The 14,220-nt window shown below is 39.9% G+C and overlaps 1 protein-coding gene and 1 long non-coding RNA gene across 3 annotated transcripts in view; one reads left to right on the top strand and one right to left on the bottom strand.

Moving 5' to 3' along the window:
• BEGAIN (brain enriched guanylate kinase associated) overlaps positions 1-14,220 on the top strand; it is a 155,815-nt gene that overhangs the window by 125,387 nt on the left and 16,208 nt on the right. The gene's annotated exons all lie outside the window — the stretch shown is intronic.
• Positions 1-14,220, bottom strand: part of LOC130152925 (uncharacterized) — a 61,971-nt gene that overhangs the window by 32,506 nt on the left and 15,245 nt on the right. The window contains exons 4-7 of the long non-coding RNA XR_008823149.1: positions 8,708-14,080; positions 6,979-7,095; positions 3,706-3,961; positions 2,140-2,227 (exon numbers count right to left, since the gene is read on the bottom strand). This is a non-coding gene — a long non-coding RNA (uncharacterized LOC130152925). The remainder of the gene's footprint in view (positions 1-2,139; positions 2,228-3,705; positions 3,962-6,978; positions 7,096-8,707; positions 14,081-14,220) is intronic.

Genomic DNA, 14,220 nt, shown 5'->3' with positions numbered 1-14,220 from the left:
CTGAGGGGCTCCGCAGTCAGGTAGGAGCTACCCCCAGCTGTTCACGAGGGGGAATATATGAGCAAAGGTATCAGGAAAGATTAATCAGAGCTTAGATATGATTTAGAAACATCCAAGAGAGACAGACACCCACATTGCTCTCTGCAGGATGGATAACTTTAACTTAGTTGAAACAGAGAATAAATGCCTAAAGGCCTTCTATAAGACTAGTAGAAAAGTTTTAACTCTTTTTCAGTACAAAATTATCCAGCCTGATACTTGATCTCCAAAATTATGATGTTGGGTTTTTTTTTTCTCAGACAGCGTCAGAGAATTTTAAGGGAAAGCTTCAGCTTTTCATTTAGAGAGTAATCGAAAGGTGTTCAGTTTGTAACTGCAAACTCAACTGAACACTGTGTCAGAAATGGCACCAAAGCGTCTCAGGGATTTGTCATTTGGGTCCTTGTCTCACTGACTTCTCTGCGCCATCTGCCCTGAATGAACAACAGTTCCCATGAGGTGCAGCAGTGACTCAGAGCAAAAATAGACTACAGGATACATCAGCAGCCCCGGGATCCCATTTCACAAAGCAGAAGCATGCAGGAGCTATCTACACTGCAGCTCTCTGGGGGGAACACTTCTGAAATGACATTTTTGGCCAAAAACAGGGGATTTCAGCTCTCTCCCTCATCGTTCATTTTTGCAGCATAAGTCCTGATTCTGTGGGAGGAGAAATGATTTGTCAGTGCTGATAGGCTTTTCTTTAAAACTTTGGATGCAGTGCTTGGGTGAAAATCAGTGCCAAGCTTAGAAAGAGTGAGGAGTGTATCTAGCAAGATCTCTCCGTAGCAAGTGAGAGTCACACCACCTAAGCTTTTTAGATCAGAAGTCACGTTCCGATGAAGCATGAAGCTTTAATCCTATTACACCTCGCTGTTTAATGCAACATGAAGTCACAAAAGTCAACAGATTTGAATCTGGAAACATCTAACATCTCAATATGTGAGCCAAATGTAATTTTTTAGTGTATTATTCACCTCCCTACCATCAGGTTTTAAATATTGCAGTTGCAGTTTCCAAACACTGCCCTTCCACTTTGCTTTATTAGTTAGCACTTAGGTGCTAAGTAGTAACTAGAATTCAGTCCACTGGGCTTTGTCACACTCTGCAGTTTAGAGCAGAAGTAGCTGAAGCATCATTCTTTAATAGTGGCATAAGTCCTTGTATGAGCAATAAAAGCTGCCACTTTCTTTATGAGGCAAGCTAAATGCTATTAAAATGATGAATGAACTAGTTCCATTTTATTTGTTCAGCCTTTCTCAGTGCTATTCCCACAACCCAATTTAAATTACCAGCTTGTATTCTACATAAGTTCCTATGTGCTTGAAATGCACAGGTGCCTGCATAAAAGCCCTTCAGAATGGCAGTAAAGTTTTATTTTCTTTTCCAGTGAGCAAACAGTTAAAGAATTTAAATGGAGTTGAAATACACAGTCAACATTAATCCCCATGTTCTGAGGCAGCTCATAAGAGAATTTTCCAGGTAGTTTAAGAAACCATCCTGCTTTGCAGCCAAGTGCGTCCATGGGAAGTTGAATCTCAGGCTGATCAGTCCCTCCAGACTGCAATATACAACAATAACGTTCAGATCAAAAGCATCTTGATTAAGTAACCTAATTAAAAGGTACATAGAACTGGTGTAGCAGATTTTTTTCCTCCTATGACTATGAAAAAAAAATCTCCAAGTTTACCTTCTTTTCAAAATTAAGGGTAAACTTTTGCTTCCAGTGACATGTTTATGACCTATTAATTAGTTCCTACAAGGATAGCTGAAATCCCAGCCCTGCTTTAACATGGTTCAAGGAGCTAAAATTACCTTCAGCCAAACATCCCAAGATATAAACTGTGAAAGAAATCAAACATGTCTCACTGAAGCTTGACTGGGTGGTCAGATATGGATCTCCAAGGCGCTAGTTTTAGTGTCAGTGGAGAGGAGGAGGGAGAAGGAGAGCGAGAAAGAGCATGCAAGCAAACACACCAGAGCAACTAAACGCTCAACCAAATAAGCTGTCAACCAAAGCACATAACCCACTGGGTTTTTAAATGAGCACATGCATGTGCTGTATGTCACCAGGAATTGCAAGTCTGCTTGAGGCCTTACCTGCTTTTTAGTTCAAGTCTTGAGTTGTAAAGATCCTCTGCTTATTCTCTGGTGTATGAGGACAGACACATATGCCTGAGGAATGAGCCTAATTGGGTAAGAAATTGTAAGAAAAAATAAAGCTGGATAATCATTTGCAGTGGATAGCACTGTAAACCTAACAAGTGAATCCCTAAGTTTTCTAAGTTCTTTTGCTGTTACACACCTTATAATTTCAATGCAGTTAGTTTAATCTGGTTGAAAGTCACCCAGTTTGATGACTGAGACTTGGGTAAAAAAGTACCTATTTTTTATTTCATTCCTTCCCCACAAATCTAAGAGAGATAACTTTGCCTAAGCTGAATTTATAAACTTAGAGGAAGAGATGAGAAATTGTTCATCTCATAGTGGTGTGAATGGCCTGGAAGAACAGTTCCCATGATAGAAGTGTTTTCTTCTGTAATTGTCCCAATAAAATAGAAAAAGTAACTTAGAATCCAGTAAACAGAAATGTGGGGTACTGGTTAGGTTGAAACTAATTCACTGACTGTCAGGGGAACAGCTACAGCCACAGTTAGAAATGTAACAGAACACAAGTTTCTTTCTTTTCTTCCTTACGTGTTACTAACTTTTATCAGAATATCTACTAAAGACAGAACAAGATGAAATTTTGCAGCACACTCTACAAGGTGTGTACTTCACATCTTTGGCCAGACTTAGTCCACCTAACCAGGTAACCCACCTTAGGAACATGACATTCCCATGTTCCTCCTATAGTCAACAGGGAAAGACAGGCTCTGCCAGCATCGGACAGAACATGAATCCGTCTCTTGGAGTGACTGGCTGTGTTACTCCACTGCCTACCTGAGCAGCAAGGGCCCTGTGCTTCAACAGTTTGCTCAGACATGTGCCCACCAGAAGGCAGGAAAAAGCTATGACTTCAAACTAATGAAAAAAAAATCCGTTATAAATTAGGGATCTCTCACTGGAGGTTCCACAAAGGAAGAAAATTCTGGCTTGCTTAGTCAATCATAGCTGGAAAAGTCATTTGGTTTCAGATGTCCCTTGTGAGGCATTTGTGGAGAACAAGGACATGATGAGGCAATCTGGAATACAATATACAGTCCCAGACACCCGGATGCAAGGAAGATTAATTCAGTCTGTAACAGGACTACAATAATCAAGGAAATGAAGAATTTATCTTCTGAAATGAGATTAAAAGATGCTGGCTTGTTTAGCCTAAGAGAATAAAGGTTGCGGGGATTCTGGCTGCTTGCTCTAAACTCATCAGTCTTAAATTTCTATAAAATTTAGCAGAAGTTGAGAGCTATTTAAACTAAAAGACACTGCTGCTGCAATAACAGTTGTATAGACATCAGCCATTAATAAATTTAGCCTGAACATTACACAAAGGTTGAAAACCCCCAGAGGACAGGAGCAGGCAAAAGAACCACTTTTATTAGGGGCAGTTCCACCGCTTAGTTACATGGATGCTGAAGTGTGATGGTTAGGATTTTCAGCACAGCTGCCTGCAATAGCAAGGAGTGGGACTCAGTAACTCACAGGGTCCTTCCTAGTCCAACACACCTTTGGCCTCAAGCATTTCTCTTTGAAAACTCAGTGTTTTCTCAGCATCGCTCTGTATTTAATGCTTGAATATTTGTAGCGCCAGATTTTCCAAGATCTTCATGCCTCACAGAGACAAAAGCTAAATTTTCAGAAGTGGTCCTCAGTCATGGGGCTGCTCTCCTTGGGTAACATGTAGTTGAGTGTGTTGACTCTTCAGCAGATGACAACTTCTCTTTCTTACCATATACTCTTTCAGGGACAATATTCTGTGAATCTGTGAAAGAAATTAAAATAAAGGCCTACTGAGGGCTTGCAACAAAAATAATCTAAACCAGAGGAAAGAGGTCTTCATTTCCTTGATATTTTACAGGAGTCATGGGGTCAGCTGAAAGCCAGGTGGATGCAGGCTGAGTCTGGCTAAGTCAAAAGTGACAGGGTCTGGTTGTTTGCAAAGAGGAGGCAGTGGAGGGAGAGGAAGCAAAGCGATGTCAAAGGCTAAGAGGAAATACTGTGAGTTACCAGCATATTCTATTTTGACACAGAATTATTCTATCCAGGCAAAGACGTAGAGACAGTGCCTAAAGTAGAACATAAAAGGTAATTTCTCCTCTTCTGAATACCACCATGTAACCATACTCTTAGGTAAGCATCAGCATCTCCGTGACAGTGTCTCCTGTGCAAGGCAGCAGCCCCCACCTATCACTCTTAGAGCATTGCTCATACAAAATGTGTATCTATTAGCTGATATATTAGCAACCTGCCAGATTTTCCACCAGCTGAAGAGGCCTGAGAATCGCGTGTCTTTGGCAAGGGTCATCTTTTAAGGCTGAACCCAAACGAATGATGCAGATGTAACAGCTTGAGTCCAAAAGGGTTCTCCTAACAAACAAAACCAGGCTCCATTCTACAACGTAGGATTTGGCTCAGGTATGTTTAGGTGGTTGAGGTCTACAATGATCCCCACCAATGTTAGGATCTCTTAATTTTTCTCCTTTGCCTGGCATTTTGCTCTTGACTGGGGTCCTGGTCCATGAACAAGGCTCCCAGACACTACTGCAATACTAGGGAATGTAATAACCTCTGAACAGTAGATTTCTGTTCATTTCAGTGATTGATCATCCTTGCAATGTTTTTATATGACACCTGCGCTTTTTCTTCCCATATTACTGTCATATTGGACATTAATTTTAATTTTTCCTAAAGGGCAAAATACATTTATTTGTCTTGATCTCAACAGGCATTGGAGAAGGCAGGAGCATTAAGTAGCTCCTCAGCACTCTCAGGCCATTCATTTTCCAGATTTAATCACTAAAGTTTCTTTGTGCTCAACCTGAGGGAGCAGGAGCATATTCAGTGCTTGTTAACCCTTGGTTTTCCATAGTTAGAAATGCCAGAACAGCAGTGCTTTCAGTCCTGCACAGGTTAATACACAGAGTAACTTAGAGTAACTTTGAGGATGGGTCCTAAAAATTAATGTCATCGAGAAGTACTGTCGCATGTAGTTGAGGAGCTGAAAAATGAACACACTTTCTATTTTGATTTTCAGTTGACTCTTATCCAGCAGTTCTTCCCAGTAGTCAGGAGGTGGCAGCCTCTGCAATCACTACAGAAAGGGCCAATCGTGCCTTTTTCCCACTTTCATGACATTTGGGAGAGGAGAGAAATTAACACCAGTGTTACGAAAAAGTTCGGTTCACGCTGAAGGAATTTTACTCACACGCACACACGCGCGCACACATTTGGCTCTTTAATTTGGAAATTCCTGTTCATCCTGACAAGTGGTACGACAATAAAATGGTTCTCTCATCAACTCTGTTTTGACACCATAATATTTCCCAATGAGATTATTGGATGTTAATCCTCTTTTAAAATAAATTTTGTGCATCTCATTCATGTTATGAGGACATAGTAATGCTTTTCAGTTTTAAACCTGGAAAGCAAATTCTATTCTAAAGCTGTTTTGTCCGTTATGTTTTGAAATGGAGAAGAGAGGGTTTATAGCGGTAATTTGAAGAAAATCTTTTAGCAACACATGAATAACGGAAAATTAACCTTAGAGGGAATTCCTTAATATTTTTAAATGTTCAGGCCACTTTATTTAGTAACAAAAGAAATACATGTTTTCTAGAGATGTAGAAGTTCTTGAAGTGGTATGAGATGCATGGTTTCTGGTCAGTGATGTTCTAATTGAAGCTTGAAGATAAGCCATAACTCGAGGTTTTTTTCTGCATGTGCATCACATTAACATTAAACACCAGCCTGAGTCAGGGTACAGGGCTCTGTCTTGGCAGGTAGTTTGAATACTTGCAAAGTGCTGCTTCCACCTCTTCCTTCCTATTCACAGAGCACTCAAGAAACTTAACCTGCTGTTCTGATGCTGCTCCACATCTTTCAATCCCCTAGCACAGAGGTTAGATATTCTTGAAATGTCTTGTCTTGGACTAGAAGTGCAAATACAATTCCAGCTTTCATTCTCCAAAATTAGAAAGGAGTCACCATCGGTTCTACTATACATTTAAAATACTGCTGGAGATAGCCACAAAGCTGGATGAAGATGAATGCATACTGCAGAAGTCCATTAGTAGTACTGTTTCCAATGATTGCAGTTAGAATTAGAGATTTGTAAAAATACACCATTGAAAAAGGGTGGTATAAATTGCAGCTACATGGCAGTAGACTGATATCATAGGACAATTTAAATAATGCATAGAGAAGCTGAGTCACCTGAACTAGGAACACTTTAGGCTGCTGCATAATACAGGAGCTTTTGTTCTTATAAAGAATACATTAAGGTTTTCAATTCTAAACTTCTAACAGGTCCCTGGTCACTTGACAGTGATAAATAGTGAAAATTAACATATACAGTTTAAAGGTCTCACTGATTGACTTTCATTTTTCATTTCCATTTCCCCTACAGTCCTCACGCTCCCATTCACCTTCACATCAATGACCTGACTCTAGGCACCATTCAGTGGCAGCCTTTCTTCTCACTGAGACTGGTGTGGAGTGACCCCTGCTGAGGCTTTCCCAGGGAAGACCGGACAGATTCATATGGCCATTCGGAGCAGCTCATCACAGCTCAAAGCTTTCACGAAATGCCAAACCCAAGGAGTAGCCAGGCCGCTCTGGCAATGTCTTTCAGCTACACGGAGCAGTGAGACACCTCTAGGGTGTTCTTACTGCACTGGGATATGCAGGGGACATGTACAGACTCAACCTTCTTCAACTAGGCAACAAACAACTCATTAAATGTTAGCCAGCTTTCTGCTGGACCTTCAGGCAATTACTCACGAATAGAAAAAAATATGGATTCTTCAAACACAGGAACTGCTGACTGAAACGTTTATGGCATGAGCTAGATGGATCAGATAAGTTGATCACAATGGTCTTCTTACTGGCATAGAAAACCTATTAAAAAAACATGTTGTTTTGACTGGGTTGTCAATTATTTATGAATGCCTAGATCTTCACACAAGACAGATCTAGAGAATCTAAAATCTGACATGGCACCTCATGCCAGCTCTTAAATTGCATTTTTGTTAGCTATCAAATAGCAATTAGGACATCGCTTAGAATCAACCTCCTGTATCTATCTAATCTGCTGGAAAATATGGACTTTGAAAACATGCCAGAGTGGTAGGAAGTGTTTCTGTACCTTCCAATAGTGCCTAGTTTTATCCCCACAAGCAGTTAGCACAGGCTGTGATGAGATTTAAATAGTACAGATCTCCCATTGCCTGCAATGAAAGTGTTTTTTTCCCTCCTACCTACCTGTATTAAATTATACTTTAACAAATTTTAAAATATCTAAATTGGGTTATTTTTTCCTCTAACTATAACAGGTAAATTGAGAGGGAACCCCGCTGTATTTTTGCTGATGACTTTAAGCCATTTACTGGAGCTAGATTCTAGAGCATACCAAGACTTTTCCGCGGCACAGCAGGTTACAGAAGGGAATTTCAAAGTTTGATTAGGAATGTGCTTGACCTAATTACCTCTAAGAACAACTCCCCTGATGTCTGCTGCAACTTGAGGTCAGTGCAAAGGCATCCAACATTACTTTCTAGCTGTCAGGTTGCCTGAAGTTTAGCCTCTTGCTCCCCATAGGTAAACTCATTCATGGGGACAGTATTCATTCTCTTATTTTGCAGTGGCAGAATGGAAAAGATGTTTTTTAAGATTCGAAGCTAGACCTAAAAGTTAGGATAAGAAAACCCTTTTAACAGTCAGAGATTTTGTCTAAAGCCTTGACACAACTTTCTTGTCACTAATGAGAATCAACACAGCTCTTCAGTGTCCATCCACATTAGCACATTTCTCTCAATAGACAGACCTCAGTATCTGAAAAGCAAATTATATCTCTACTCTTAAAGCATAAAATGTTATGACAGGAAGTCTTAGAAAAGGACCAGTAAATTGGATGTGAATTCTGAAGACAAGAGTACATGCCATGTACAACATTGTGTGAAGGAGACATTAAAAAAAAACAATGTGGAAATACAACAAAAGTAAAAGTCAATAAACCAAGTCATAAACAAAATTCATAAACCAAAAGCTGAGGACAAAGTCAGACTGATTAGATGAGAAGTTTCCCTGAATTTAAAAATATGTTCCTAGAAATACTTTTGAGCAACAGCAAGATGAAGCACGGAAGGACTCGGAAGGCAAGAAAAAGGAGGAAAAGCATATGGACTTTTCTAGAGCAGTGCCTTTGGGTCTGGCCTCCAGCCTTTAATTTTGTGGAGTATTCACTGACAAATATTTCCCATTCCTTCCAAAATTTATGATTAAAGAGAGTCCCTGTAAAGTTCCTTCTTAAGATCAAAGCCTTAAGCATCAACCAGCACTCTTCTCAAGCACAAGTCCATTCTTTTCCCTTCCTTTTCTGACTGGTTCAGGGATTAACATCCTGCCAAATACATACACTTCCCATAAGTCACAAAGTCTTACTCTTCACAATAAGAGGGGATTTGGTTATGGCATCTAAATCTCATTTTCTGAATTCCATGGAATAGTTTACCTTTCCATATACCCTTGGCAGGAAGGAAGTAGCTGTCAAATGATTTCAGCATCCATGACTGAAGGACCATCCCTTAGAGAAGGGGAAAAAAACCAAATTACCAAAAGAGCAAATTAAAAATAATTCATTTTAACACTATGTGTTTACCAGGAAGTTTTGTGTTTTGGTTTGGGTTTTGTATTTTTTCTTTTTCCCAGAGAGCTGTGTCTGAAATCAAATGAATTAGTTATAAGAAGTAATTAACTTTCAGAGAAATGTCACTTGACAAACATCACAATTAAAAAAACAAATCAAGTGTGTTAAGGTTAGACTGAAAAGCTCATTACAGACTGAGATGCCATCTCTGATGCTTTGCAGAGGATTTGTCAAAACCACTCAGTGTAACACTGAGAGATAAACTAAGTGCTTCTGCTGTTGGGGTGCCTCAAAACTCAGGGACAATAATGCTGGGGGCAAAGCCCTTCATCTTGCCTCTGCGGCCCTGGGTTGTCTAAATGTGAAACAGCTCCCTCATGACTGTACTGTAACTGTCACGTGCTTCTCACACCAGCTTTGCAAAGCCACTGTTGTAGGTTGCCTGTGCTGGGAAATGTCGCCTTCTGACCTAACTGGGGCATTCCATGCCACTTCAAGTCCTTGCCTTGCCACATGGGCCAGAAGCCAGATGAGCATCTTCCCGTCTTCACTCAGGAGGCAGAGATCTTGTGCCATACTTTGCTTTAAGCCAGAACATTATTTTACTACTGATTGCAATCCAGCTTCCAAATTCAATGGAAACTACAGACAAGGTTGAACAATATGTCTTAGGGACCACTTGCAAAAATATTTCTTTGAAAAAACAGCAGCCTACATAAGCTTCCACTTAAGAGTCCTAAAAGAACTGTCTGAGCAGACTCCCAGCTTCCTACTCCAAGCTAAATTAAAAATACATACTAATGTGTTAAGCTGATGTTTATTTTAAATGTCTTTGAATGTTGAGATAATTCTCAGAGGTTGAAAAAAATGCTCGTCTGTACCAAATCCAAGAGATCAAGCATAGAATGGGGTAAAGAGAGGCTGTACAAATCACAAAGTGATTGTTTATGATGTTCAGCTACTGGAAAACTAAATCACAGGAGTATAAATAATGGAAGTCAACATGATTTTATGAAAAATTGTTAAATAAACCATAATTTCTTTAGCAAAAGCAATTGAGTAGATATATTTGGATAGCAAGATATGACAAGTACCACTTAATAGAATTGTTATTACAAAACTACAGTGATACAGTATCAAAAGCAGTTAGTAGATGGGTTGCAAGATTACAAAAAGACACTTCAAAAAGTAGCAGGCACAGGGCTATTTCCATTACAAAAGAGTCTTTTCAAAGGGCTAGATCAGGACAGCCCAGGATTGGTACGGTTCTCAGCATCGATCAATGTTTTCAACAGTGTCCTAAAAGTAAACAAAATTATTGCTGATAAAATGAGCTAAAAAGGATTAGCAGCATTGTTAGATGTTGATAAGGAAATTATTCAGAACGGCCTGTGCCTTCCATAAACTGTGCCCATTCAGTCTAAATATGTTTTCCCACAGACACCTAGAAGCGTAAAATCTTTGCAGACCATATAAAAAAAAATGGGAAGGGGGAAGTGGAGAGAGGGGGTTGTACTCTGGAAAGCAGAAACTCAGAAAAGGTCAGTGTCTCTGAAAGGCAGGCTGGCTGAACAATGCAACGTGAGCTCCCGGCAGCACGCTATGGCAAAGACAATAACGGTGGTATTTGTATAAGCATGGGAAAAGTAAATAGGGTAGAACGATACTTTTGTCACGGTTTCAGAGAAGGGAAAATCCACTTTGAAGACGGTGGCTAATGTTCTGATATTTACGTTTTTTAAAAGGGTGCGGAAAAGCGCTCAAGCTGACCGACAACTGAAAAGTAAGACTGAGAAGTAAAGAAGCTGCCTCAGCAAGAGACTCCAGGAGCTCACTCGTTCAGTGTAGAAAGGAGACATGACTGATTTGTATAAATGTCTTTACAGGGAGAAAATGCTAAATATCAGACAGCATATTAGACAAAGCCAGAACGATGACTACACTCAGGATCTGGACCTGCTCAGTTGGGGAAGAGTGTTTGCAAATGCAGAGGCACAGAGCTCCTGTAATGCAGGGAAGTAGCATATTCTCCATTTCTTGAGGTTTTCCCATCAAATCTGGCAACAGGTCATTTCCAATCAACTTACTAAAAGCCTGTCTCAGCTAGATTCACATTAGTCGCAAAATCCCTTCACGCTGCTTTTCCCTCGGGACAGTTACAGGCACAGAAAAGTGAGCTTCCCATGAATTACAAGACATGTCTTGGGAGACATGGATTCGGTTCTTGCCTCTGCGAAACATGATTTGTATGCCATTGAGCTAGTTACTTAAAGTTACTTCATTTTACCTAGTTTTAAGTATCTAAAAGCAAGATGTCTATTCAGCATGTAAATGTCTGAAGCATTTTTATCCTCAACATCTCTGACAGCCAGTGGAGATAAACAGGCACCATTCCTCTGACAATCACTGTACAATGAGGAATTTCATAGTTTGAAGAAATCTCTGTGTTGATTGAAGGAAGTCAGGAAGGTGACTAGCTTAGACTTGGACAACGACACTCTAGACATATAAATAAGGGAAGGTCTGCCTTAGCCTCTGCTGAAGAGGATATTAATATTTATAAGCTGCTGTGAAATAATACCTTAGAGGCTTACTATTATTTGGAAATATATGAATAGCTATGATAAATGGTATCAAGAAATCGCAGTGTTCAAATTTTTGCAAAGCTCTAGGGTGAAAGAAAACTGAATCTTGAGATAGTACAGGACAACATTCAGACTGTGAGCTAGATGTCTGAATGCCAGGAAGAAATACTGAAGGTATTGAGTGCATGTACACTTTCCTTAATGGCAAAGATAGCTTAAAAGACCTCTTTCCCAAGCAAAGCTTTTTTTTCCATTTCATAGGGTTTTTTTCACCATCCTGGTTTTCAGGATGGCAATGAAGTTGTGCCAGCACAGCTGACGGGGCCACGAACTGCTGTGCAGCAGCAAAGCCCTTTAAACCAGATTGACAACTGAAATAAAGGACTGTGGAGTTACAGTATTAATGCAGAATAGTTAAGGAAGCAAATGAAATTCCAGCATAGCTCTGAAATGGCACAGAGGAGAGTTGAGCTGATTCAAGAAAGACAGTTGATCTTACGACACAGAAGAAAGGTTATCACATTTCTCTTGACCAGAAGGTAGAGTCTCTCTCATCTGCACAAACTCTGGAGGCAATGGCTCAAGTGACTCCCCCGAACAGCAGCATAAGGAACATACAGCAGTGAGTTTCCTATCTGCTTGTAGGAGCAAATCCTTTCATAAAAATATATCTGTGTTTCATTTTTTTTGGATTTGATCCCAGCAGTCAGATGGGGAGGAAGCGTTGCACTTCCTTTACAGTAAAGCTTAATCAGTACATAGAGAGATCCATTCTTCAGCCTTGCTTTATACCAGGAGAGATTACCCCTCAAACACTAGTCGGTAGAAACAGTGGCCCTGATATGAGGATCAAAAGTGACCATATCTAGCAAAGCCTCATGTGATGCCAGCCATGCAGCACACATCACACCAGCTGTCTAGCATACTCCTGCCTGTCCCTCCACCCAGGGTTTCTCAGCAATTCCGAAGACCCACAATTAAAGCGATATTAAAAAACACTGCAACAACAACCACCAAAACAGCTCTGCAGAGAACCGCATTAGGAGGCAGAGGAGACCTGAGTAACATATTAACAGGATTGGAAGCAAAATTGTCTCTGTTCAAGCAATCTCCATAACGACTCTATTCTTTTTTAGACTTTTTTCGCACTAGTTACTTAATATAGTCATTATACTTGGTTATGGCAGTTTGAATTGGGATACTGCCAAAAAAATGCTATTTAGCAGGGTCTGAGGGGCTGGATGTTTGAACAGATCATTTTATTTAAATGAATTTTCCCTGCTTTCCCTTGAAAAGAGCTTATAGGAATTTTCTCACAATGTTCTCAAGGGGCTGGGGTTGATTGGAGGGGGAAAAAAACCACCACCAAACCTTAAATAGCTTTACCCAACATGAGATTTTACAAAGTCAAGAGTGGAGATATTTTTTAATTAAAAAGGAAGGACTAATTCACACAGAACACAAGTGCATTATGCTTATTCCCTGTACTACACTAGCCTTTTTTCAGCCAGCTTACCGAATCTTTCCAATCAATATCCCAGTTGATGTTTCAATGTATATTGAATAGCTTTAAGAGGTAAGGAGAGCAGAATATAAAGGCATACACACATTGGACATGGACATGTTTATAAGGATCAAATTCAACAAGAGGAAGAGCCCTAGATGTGAACTGGGGTAGCCAGGAGACAAAGCCTACAGGGTAACGATAATACAGCAATAAGACTAATACCAGGATTACTATTGTGACAAGTGCTGCAGGGAGAGCAGGACTGCTAGGGCTGGCTCTGAGCTGGTCAGGCACCACAGAGCAGGGCTGGGACATAAATCGGGCTCGGCACAGGTCTTCGCTGCAAGAACAGACCTTATGCACTCAAGTGCAAGTATAAACCTAGAGAGGAAAACCAGCCTTGCCACAGGAGTGTGATAAATCAGAGCAAACTTTTCTTAGCGAGAAGTATCTTGACTCTCAAGAGAGAGCATTTAGCTAAACAGTTATTTTAAGACAGCAATTACAAGGGGGAAGGGGAGGGGAGTTTAATTTTTCTTCTACCCAAGTAATTATTAAGAATAAAATGTCAAAAGGTGACAGGAAATGTGAATTTAAAAATTCCTGAGGCAGAACAAAATATTAAATAGCAAAGTACTGTAAATAGTCTAGCCTTAGTTTTGTTATTTGGTTGTGAAATTGCACTTGCTTAGATAGTTAACTCTAATTAGAATTCACTTGCATATTAAAATGATCTGCAATTAATAAGAATTAATATAAGATCATAAAGTTCAGAATTCCACACTTTCTTTCCTAGGCCATTTTACTTCTTTACTCAGAGAAATAAATGTGATTTTTTTTTTGCCCAGCCCATTTAAGCAGAGTCTAAGCAATATCCTGTCTCCAGCAATTTCTCCATTTCCACAGTTGAACCTGTGTGGCTAGAAAGTTTGAGCATCAAACAGTCAGTCATCAGAGTGACAGCTTCAAGCTAGAAGCCTGATGAGCTTACTTCGTGTGGCCCGCAGGAATGGTACTACTCCTTTTCTACCCAATTCACATGACTTCTTTTTCTTTTTGCAAAATGTTTCACTCCTTACCAGTAGCTCAGTTGAAGTCTCTACTCCTTTAATTTCACTATGACCATATAATTATTTTGATGAGCACCTAGGTAAAGTTACAAAATCAAAAAAAATTAAGTTATGGCAACAGCAGACAACATAATCTCTTCCTGAGCCAGCCCAAGGCTCATACAGCTATCACTTTTTTTCATCCCATGTGTTCATCATAATTAAGGCCTGTGTCAC

This window comes from Falco biarmicus, chromosome 7 (assembly GCF_023638135.1).
Source record: "Falco biarmicus isolate bFalBia1 chromosome 7, bFalBia1.pri, whole genome shotgun sequence".
NCBI lineage: Eukaryota > Metazoa > Chordata > Aves > Falconiformes > Falconidae > Falco > Falco biarmicus.
The sequence above is the reverse complement of the archived record's forward strand: the minus strand, read 5'-3'. Positions and strand labels throughout refer to the sequence as shown.